The sequence below is a fragment of the Saccostrea cucullata genome, unplaced genomic scaffold (assembly GCF_032062105.1).
Source record: "Saccostrea cucullata isolate Sc308-1 unplaced genomic scaffold, CSIRO_AGI_Scuc_v1 ctg5847, whole genome shotgun sequence".
Classification (NCBI taxonomy): domain Eukaryota; kingdom Metazoa; phylum Mollusca; class Bivalvia; order Ostreida; family Ostreidae; genus Saccostrea; species Saccostrea cuccullata.
Window position 1 is genome coordinate 1 of NW_026929557.1, and position 10,365 is coordinate 10,365.

General features: G+C 33.0%; 1 pseudogene; it reads left to right on the plus strand.

Moving 5' to 3' along the window:
• The first annotated feature begins 4,038 nt into the window (after positions 1-4,038).
• Positions 4,039-8,309, plus strand: LOC134281221 (uncharacterized; annotated as a pseudogene).
• Positions 8,310-10,365: the final 2,056 nt, after the last annotated feature.

A 10,365-nucleotide genomic window follows, 5' to 3' on the forward strand; every position in this document is an offset into this window, starting at 1 on the left:
AGTCTCCAATTTTTTTTTAGAGATACAAAGAAAATATGGCTGCAGTAGGCTAGATTAATTCGTAAAAACTTTATAACTAAAAATTTGTTCCGAACATTTTGTAAATAATGATGATCCGTCTGCAGAACATCCACTACCGAAAATAAGCTTATTAGCTTTTTTTTTAAATAGGCCTATTCGAATATGTATCACCATTTTATCAGTAATTTGTTTCTTTTTTCTTTTTTTTGTAAGAGGGGGTGGGGTGTGGGGGTCACACAGCACCTTATTATAGTACTACACAGATTAATACAAATCCAGAAAGAGACTATGAGTGGGCAATTTAAAAAAAATACGAATCAGTTAAGATTTCTTTTTATTCACAAACATAATAACATTTTTCCATATGACTGTGAGGCATAACACCATAAACATACGTCCGCGGAAGTGACTTTATTTATAGCGCATGCGTATTAAACACAGTAAAAGAGTTCCCTTCAGGGGAAATAACTCACCTTTTGAAAATGGGGAATACGAATGAACACAATTTTATGCAATGCTATACAATTATATGTATGTACATGCAACCTTAAGTATTTTCCTTTTAATTCATAAAACATAAAATTACCGAGTATGTAATTCTTTTGAAGCCCCCTCCCCACCCCCCTCTTGATTTTATTCGGAGACATTATTGTAACTATAGGCCTTTGAATCATAAATTCGTTATACAATTAAATCTGGAACATTTTTTTTTTATAATTACCATTAACATGTATACAGAATTCATATTCTATAATAGTAGATTTTTCATTACGCAAGATACTGAAATTTACATGTCTGAGAGAGAGAGAGAGAGAGAGAGAGAGAGAGAGAGAGAGAGAGAGAGAGAGAGAGAGAGAGAGAGATTCCCTTTTAATCCTGATTATCCTATCCATTTACATAGACAAAAAATCAGTTCTATATCAGTTGTACCCATCATTTATTAAATATTTTCTGATTTCATAGTCCGTCATAGTCACTCTCTGTATATTTTTTCTGCTTAAGAAGTATCACACTAAGTGCACATGTATTGACCTGTCAATCAAAATCACCGGACGCTGTATGCATTGCAATAAAGTTGTTCGAAATGATTTTTATTAAGTATTATCTTTAAGAAAATCTGATGCAACACATTTTTGAAATGAAAAATAAAATAAAAACATGGCTAGAGCACCATATATCTGTATAATGGACTTCAATTGTGGGACGTGGAGACCGGTCCCTCAGATGAGATCGTTTAAATCGAGGTCCCGTGTGTCAGATGGTACTGGCTCAAAAAGATTCCTCGCTGCTCAATGGCGATAGTACAACATTTAACAGTCTCCACCGGCGAGTGGAGGCTTTTCCGTGTGAAAAATTCTCGAGAGGGACGCTAAACAACATGTAATCGATTAATCGATTGCTGAATAATTATTGTCATTGATGAATAATATTTCTTCTGGCAAATCTTGATATCATTACTTTAAAAATCAACGACTTTACGTTTAATGTGGTACTAACTTAGTTCATGACATTTTTATAACACCATCACAATTGTCCCAGAACATAAACACAGTGAAGTTTTTGAGAGTACGGTGTTCGTTCGTCCGTTGGTTTGTCTATGATACAAGTGTAGCTCTTATGAGTGCCAAAATGTATCAGAACAAGATTGATCATGAAAATCAAAGTACCTTAAGTACTGAAAGACCTTTTTGCATTTTTTTCTTTCAGAGTACATATGATATCTATGTTTGTTGCAGAGGAAAAGCGAATTCCTTACAGATTTAGAAGAACGGAAGACTTATTTGTTGCCATGGCAACAAGATTCTAGTTTATTATTAAGGTCTTCCGTCTTCACGGAAGACCTTATAGTTATTCTACTGTTTCTTATTATTTTTCTTATTTTTTTTCCAAAATTTTGTGCACACGATTTCTCAGCAACCATTCAATGGATTTCAATGAAATTTTCAGAAATTATGTGCATCATTATGAACTTGATACATCTGGGAGGAAATTTGATAATTCGCTTTTGGTGCCAAGTTATGGCCAGTTTCCTGATTTTAAAATGCGATTTTGTCGCGCACTTTTATCGAAAATGGCTGAGAATATGAACTGGAGACTTATCTAAGAGCATAGGGCATGGTTATTAGATGTGCGTAAGCCACATTTCCTGCGTCGTCGGTGCTTCCGGTCGCTACCGGAAGCGAAATTAAAAAGTGCATTTTTTCATTTTTTTTGTTTTCAAATGTTTTTCTAAGATTTTAATTATCTTAAAAGTGACTCTTATGCGAATGAGAAATATGTAATTTGTTTAAGAATTGACAAGGGCAATCTCGAGATATTTGCATTTAAATATTTGAAGCGGTGTTTTCAATGGCTGAATATGTAGCGCATTGGATCGTCACACGGGCGACCCGGGTTCGCTCCCACGAATATCCGATTTTTTTTTATCACTTTTTCATCTCGATTTTCGGTGTTTTAAATTCAGAATCGGACGGAAGACCTCTCGTTGCTCGCAACGAGATCGTTTCTAGTTATTATTCTTATTTTTCTTCCTGGGAAATTTTTGTCCGCGAGTGATCTTGTAAACTACACATCAGACTAAGGTGAAATGTTTTTAGGGTCAGTAGACATGTAATGTAGATTTGCGGAACGAAGGTCATTTTGCGCGCACGTGCTTGCAAGAGCGCGCACGTGCAACATGATAAATGACCGATTACATTGATATAGATGTAACTTTTGAAATTTTTGATGAAATGCTTTGGAACTCATAATATAAGGATACATTAGAAGTATAGACAATATGACATGGTCAAAATAGCAAGATCTCACGCGCATGCACGTGCGCTGCACTCTGATTGGCTGAAACAAAAATCTCAATATCTTTTTTGTCTTTTGACGAAATGCTTTGAAATTTTGATTATAGCCATGCATTAGGATATCCTACTATATGATATATAGCAATTATCATGAAAACACGTGCATGCACGTGCGCTGCAATCTGATTGGCTTAAACTTTAAATAGCTATAACTCATTTGGATTTCAACCAAAGACGAGGGGATTTGAAATATAGATAGATATTATGAACTACTACAAGAAGGTATGGTCACCATGCACATGGATACACGTGCATGTACGTGCGCTGCAATCTGATTGGCTGAAACTTTAAACAGCTATAACTCCTTTGGTTTCCAACCAAACAGGATGGGATTTGGAACATAGATAGATATAATGGACTACTACAAGAAAGGTATGGTCACCATGCACATGCGCACGTGCGTGTACGTGCGCTGCAATCTAATTGGCTGAAACTTTTAACAGGTATAACGCCCTTGGTTTTTCAACCATATGGGGTGGGATTTAGAACATAGATAGATGTAATGACCTTCTACAAGAAGGTATGGTCACCGTGCTCATGTATGCACGTGCGTGCACGTGAAATGAACAAAATCAAAAATACACTTGAATGAGCGTATTTTTATTACGTATGCAATGCTAAAATTTGAATGAACTTCGTACACTTCCAGGTAAATGTTAAAGTCTCAAAAACATAGAGTTTGTCTTATTTAATGAAGCTTACAGGTAATATGGCATAAAAAGAGAGTTGGGGAGCGTTTGGGGAACATCTGTAACGGTCCCCGTTACAATTAGCACTAGTTTCTGCTGGGATTATTTCTCTCTCGGGAAAACGTCGTTTTCAGATATAAATTTTAGAAATATTTCATTTAAAGTTTTTGAATAAAATGGACAATATTATCTGGAACACCCAAAACAAATTTGTTTGGTCATAAACCTTTATCAAGGTAATATAATAGGAGATATAGATTTTTTGCAAACAATTTAACCATGGGCAGAATACACAGAAAGTTAATCCCAGTTCTGTTTTCGATTAATAATTTCTTGTTCAACGTTATCATTTATATGATACAAATTATATAATACAATTAAACAAGATTTGTAAACTAATCAGTGAATAAAATGTATAGAAACGTTTTAAGCAAAATACAGTGATTCATAGTCAATATTTATATTTATTTATTTTCATCTGATGTTTTATAGGTATTGGATGCTGATTTTTCTCCTTCTTCAACCTTCAAACTCATTTATTATAAGTGGTAAGTAAATTATGCAATGTAAACTTACTATAACCAGTTTTGTTTTTAAATAAAATGCAATAGATGAAAACAGTTACATGACTAAGTGGAATAAAATCTTTTTAAGGCCTGTGAAGTTTTGTTATGAAAACATCATTTTTTCTTGGTAAAATATGCAAATTGACAGAGGTTTTATTTTTTTTTTGCGATGAAATAAAATTTCGATAAATCTAAGTCTACTTACACACGGGTATTCAATGAAATGTTTGGAGATTACAAATGGTAATAAAGCTCAAAAATCAATTTTACACAGGAGCAGAACAAACACAAATCTGTAAAACATAAGAGGTGAGATCAGGTGCCATGGAGGACTTAGCATCCCCTTCCGAACGGACACATTCGCCGTATGCGCCTTGTTATGATCGGGAAAAATGAAAAGAATTCAGTGTGTAAATAATGTTCTCACAATTAGTATGCAAAACATCAGTCAGTATTTTATTTAATGAAATATTGTATTTGATGACAAGGTCATTGTATCGACTGTAGAACTTATGAAATGATGACTTTAAACGAGGCTGTTGGTAATTTTGTTTCTTACATGTGTTTTTCAACAACTTACCTATAGTTTCATAAATTGTTCATTTGTAATGCATGTTCTCGCGTAACAAATCAAATGAGAGATAAAAATTCAGTATGAATGTGATGCAATCATGTATTAATTAGTATGTTGCTGCATAAGTAAGGTAAGTAAGGGAAGTTGATGATTGAAAAGTTAGTCACCACGTTTGTCATAAATGTTTGATGTACTAGTAAAATGACCATTAACGTCGTTTTCAAGTAAAATACTGAAAACCCAAATTAATATGAAAACAGATGTGTCAGATTTTGTGGTATTTTATTTCAATCACAGTGGGATACTATCGTACATCGTGTTGACAAAATAATGCATATGACAAAAATTGTTAATTGATAAATACCATCGATATTTAAAAATGTCGATGTGGATGCATTACAATTTTTCTACATACTTTTCTATAAATGGGACTGCTTCACATGAATACAAAAATAGTGTTGTAAGATAATGCGATAGGATTGTACAGACTGATGGAAGAATTCGCATCCAATTTGAACGTGCGACAATAAGATTGTCAATCAGATATTCTTGCTCGTAACGCTCATGCATTGTGTGTACAATGATGTCAATCAGTGTGTTTTTGTTATATATAATTTCGCAAATGACCAATGAAAAGGTAAGTAAATTACAAAAAAATAGTTTGATTGAAATATAACTGTCTCTAAAATTCTAAATTGAATTCAAATTATTTCAAGCAAGGTATATAACGGGGTATATAGGAATTTTTTTACTTGGTTGCGCACGCAACAAGGCAAGAACACACCATAGACACCTGTCTGATTCTATTATTTTACGACCTTTAACAACAATAAACCAACTTCCTTAATTACAGATATATAACGTAACGACAATTTTAATTAGTATTCTTGTATTTTATATAGATCTCCACACTTCTAGCTGTCCGCATTACACCACAGTTTCCTTTTCCTGAGCACATTGTTGTCAATATTCATACATCCGGGACATTTTGTTAGTGACCTAGATGTGACACACGTTGTAAGAGATCATCATGCACCGTGCTTAAGGTAAAACATTATCAATATCTATATACCATAAGATACTCTTTGATAAGTGTATGCATTATACTGGAATAGGATACTAAACACAAAAACACATGCAATCCACTGTCAAGACTCTGCATAATTCGTTCAAGAAACTGACGGCAAATGAGCTCGTATAGAAGTCTTAAATACTTATGTTTTATCGAAAAAAACCTCTGTTTTGTAAAGTGCTCGTCGGGCATTCGTATCAACATGTAACTCATTATGTCTAGAATTAACTAGTCAATTGTCTAAAACCTTGTAATTGCATATAATTTTGTCTCTACTGTTGTAATAGTGTGTAAAAATTGACTATTTTGAGTGAATTGATTGACTTGATGCGACCACTAAAACACAGGCAAATTGACAATGGAAGCCATCACATACGCATGATAGAACGAGAGGAGCACAAATTTTCCGCCATCGCAAAGCTATTGTAAATGGTGCCTCTGACGTCACTTGTGAAAGTATACTTTCCGAGTTCATTTTCATGGGTGAAATTAATATGAAAACACTTATGGTCACAGCACCCATTGCTCTGTGAGTATTTTACGGGATTCAATCACTGCATATCCACCCGGTTTATGTGTTGACATATGTGACGGAATTGTATTTATATTTGAAAAGCTCGCAGCCAAATTTCGATACTTGGGCTAAAAATGAACGCAGAAATCGTAACAAATGACAATTATGGGGTTTCCATACGCTCTCCAAATTTTGTCTTACATCATAACCAGTAAAATTTAACAACAACAAATCCACCTTAATTCAGTCCGCAGTAGTGGCCACGGAAATGCACATATTCAAAGTTTTTGTAAATCATATATTCCTGTCATGTAACCTCAGAGTACTTGTGTGTACAATCAAAGCCAGTGTGTGTTTGTTAATAAAATAATTTCGGCCATGATGACCGTGAAAAGGTAAGTAAATTCACAAAAAAACAGATTTTGATTGAAAAATCAACTGTAAATCTAAATTCAATAAATTGAATTAAAATTATTTATAAAGGTATATACCGGTGTTATAGGAATTTTTTAATCATTTGATTTTGATGCACATTTGTCATCGTTTTGAACAACCTGCTGAATCATTGATTTAGTAGTCACAACAATTTCCCAAGCGTTTTCACAGAAGCTAAAATATGTTACAACAGATATGTATTTACGTCCCGATCCAGAATATTTAATTAGAAGTCTTGTATTTTATAAGGGCTGCACACTTTAGCTATGTCGGCATTACACCTTTGACAGAGGGATCTTTCCGTGCCACACCTGCTTGGGGTCAATATTCATACATCCGGGACATTTGGTTTTAGTGAACCAAGATGTGACTGAGGACCCTAAGAGATCATCATGCACCGTGCTTAAGGTAAAACATTATCAATATCTATACACCGTAAGATACTCTTTCGATAAATTATCACATTATACTGGCTATAAGATGAGTGGATAACAAATTTTTAGAATCAGCATTGTGGCTATCCACTGTCCAACTTCTGCATAATTGTTCAAGAAACTGGACGGCAAATGTGATTAAATTTTAAATACTTATGTTTTAGGTATGAAAAAAACCTTTCTGTTTTGCACTATAAATGCGACATCAGCTCGGGCATTCGTGACTTCAACAAACTCATTATGCAAAAATTAATAGTCAATTGCTTTTTAAAACATTGTTATGGCATATAATATTGCCAATTTCATTTTGTTATAAATACAGAAAGGTTAAAAATTCTTTTATGTTTTCCAGGTGAACAAAATTGAATCTTCAACTGATAAATTAATAAAGGCAAAAAAAGTAAAAGGAACAGCACGTTTTCAAATACACTCTGATAGAACAAAAGCACATATATAGGGGCTATATTTCTTTTTATCTATCCAAATGGTGCCACTGACGTCACTTTGAGCTATGACGTATACTTTCCGAGTTCATTTTCATGGGTGGAAATATGACGTCATTACCTGGATGCTTTTTAAACAAATAAAAACCTCACAAGAGTCATGTTCCTTAACATAATCACGTCCACATCTGTCGCCCGCTTCAGTTTTGTAATATTTTGGGAAATTATTTGAAAAATTACATTTCCCAAAATCTTGTTGCCAAATTTCTGAAAGATACTTAGGCAACACCAGAACAGGTGTCAAACTTTTATTACTATTATGACAATTATGTGGAAAATTATCCAAGCGATAGGCCAAATTTTGTCTAAACATCATAACCAGAATGGATTTAAAGTTACAACAACAAATCCACATTAGGCGATTAATTGACGGGTAAAGCAGTAGCTTTGCCTTCGGAAATGCAGATGAAAAAAGAGAATGGATCAAGGTTTTTGTAAATCATGCGTCTAGTCCTGTCATGTCAAAAAAGAGTTCTGTTGTTTGTCATCGGAACATACTGGCCGTGTAATTTTTTCATCTCTTTTTTCACTTCTTCTATTGAAGGCGGCCATGATGCTTTACGTCAATTGGGCGTCAGCGCACGATACCTATACTTTGTACTTTAAAATTCTGAAAAATGTCCAGATTTATGTGGGTCACCATTGAAAAAATCCAAATACAATAAAGTAGGTTTAAAAGTATTCTATTCAAGATGTGAATGTGATCGGTGTTTATCATTTTATCAAGTAATCATCTCTGATTTTGATGCACATTTGTCATCGTTTTGAAGAAGATTTTTTAAAAATAAATTCTCAGATTTAAATATTTTTAATATTCTCAACAATCAAAATGAATTTGAATTAACATACTACCGGTAGTATCTATGCTGGATTCCCAAGCTTCATGAAATCCTTACAAACTAAGATACATAGCGGGTTCCAATTGAACATTTTTACTACTAAGCCTTACTCTTTCTCCTTGCTTAAATATTTTCAGGAGTGGAGCAGAAAATTAAGTAAAATTGTGTAAATCAGATTTGAATATTGGTACTTAAAATTTCCAAGGAATTTTGAAAATTTGATAATTAAAACAAAATTAATATTATAAAATGTGCAACTTTTCAGTACTTTATACAACCATTCCCCAAGAAGAAATGAGGTAGAATTATTAAAAATTCTATACATAAGTACAATAAAATATTTGTTTGAAAAATTCATAGTCTGTCAATATCTGTTTCATTTTTGGATATTTAACTATCCTAGAAAAAGACCTGAAACTGATATATTTAACACAAAGCCCTCTGGTTATAAGAATGAGCTTTGGATAATGAATTTTTAATTTAGCATTGCTCGCGTTCAAAATTAAAGCTTCTCTATCGCAAAGTTAAGAGTTTTTTTATTGTGATTAAATTTTAACTGTCTTGAGTGTTCAGGTCCTTGACATGAGAGTGCATAAACCTTTTTGTCATTAGGTGCTGGCACATAATGACGTCAGTTGCATAATTGTGACTTCACAAACATAGGCCAAAACAGCTTACATGGCAAGTAATGCTTTCATTATGAAGAACATGGTTATGGCTAAATGTGTAACATACAATTTCAATTCTTTCTTTTGTAGCAATACACCCGTATCATCTGCATTTTTTTCTCTTTCAGTTGATTCATTCAGGTATAACAAAATTGAAATATTCTACTGATAAATTAAAGAGCTTATAAAAGCGAGTGGTAACAGCACGTTTTCAAATCTGTCTGTCTGTAAACAAGAGTCAATATATAGGGGCTATATTTCTTTTTATCTGATTTCAATATAACTTGGCACACAATGAATGTAATAAATCATGAAAGAATTTTGAAGATGGGTGGTTGCAAGGTTACTTAAAATAGAAATGTTTGTGAAATACTTTTTAAAATAATAAAAACCTGCAGTTTTGAGTCATGTTTTAATATATAATGCGGCATGCAAGTAGACTACGCTGAAATACAGTCTTGGCTTCATTGTTTGTTTGATTTTGATGAATGGTACCTGTGTTGCCATGGTAACTAAATTGAAATTGCTCTAAAATTCTTTTGTAAGGCTACACCTACATTTGTATTCTTTTTTAATCTGCCAAAGATACTTAGAGACAACATCAAGAATCATTATTTTTTCATGATGGTGTCAAACTTTTATTACTTTCTGAATCCTTTGGAAAATTATGCCAAGCGATAGGCCAAGTATGTACAGAAGACATTGACACTTTTCTCAATCAAGGATTTAAGTTACATAGGCATGTTAAAATGATGAAATTAGAATATTAACGGTCCTTGTAAAAGCATTCTTTCGCTTTGCCTTCAATACATGTCAGGAAAAACAAAGAGAATGAATAAAAGATTACACTCCTCCATGCACCAGTCAGCTCCCAATTTAACTGCACCGCGGGCTCCAAATAATTATTTTTACTACTTAGCCTTCAATTTTTTAAAAAAAAAGTTATAGTACTTGAAAATGAAAATTTTATATCATAAAATGAAAAAAAATTGATATTATAAAATGTTCAACTTTTCATAGTTACTTTATAAGAAGATTTTTAAAAAAAAATTTGTTTTAAATATTTTTAATATTCTCAACAATCAAAATGAATTTGAATTTTACTAGATATTTCACTAGAAGAACTGAAAATGGTAATGTACATGTAACAATAAAACTCTATTATTAACGCAATGACATAAGCTTATACTCAATA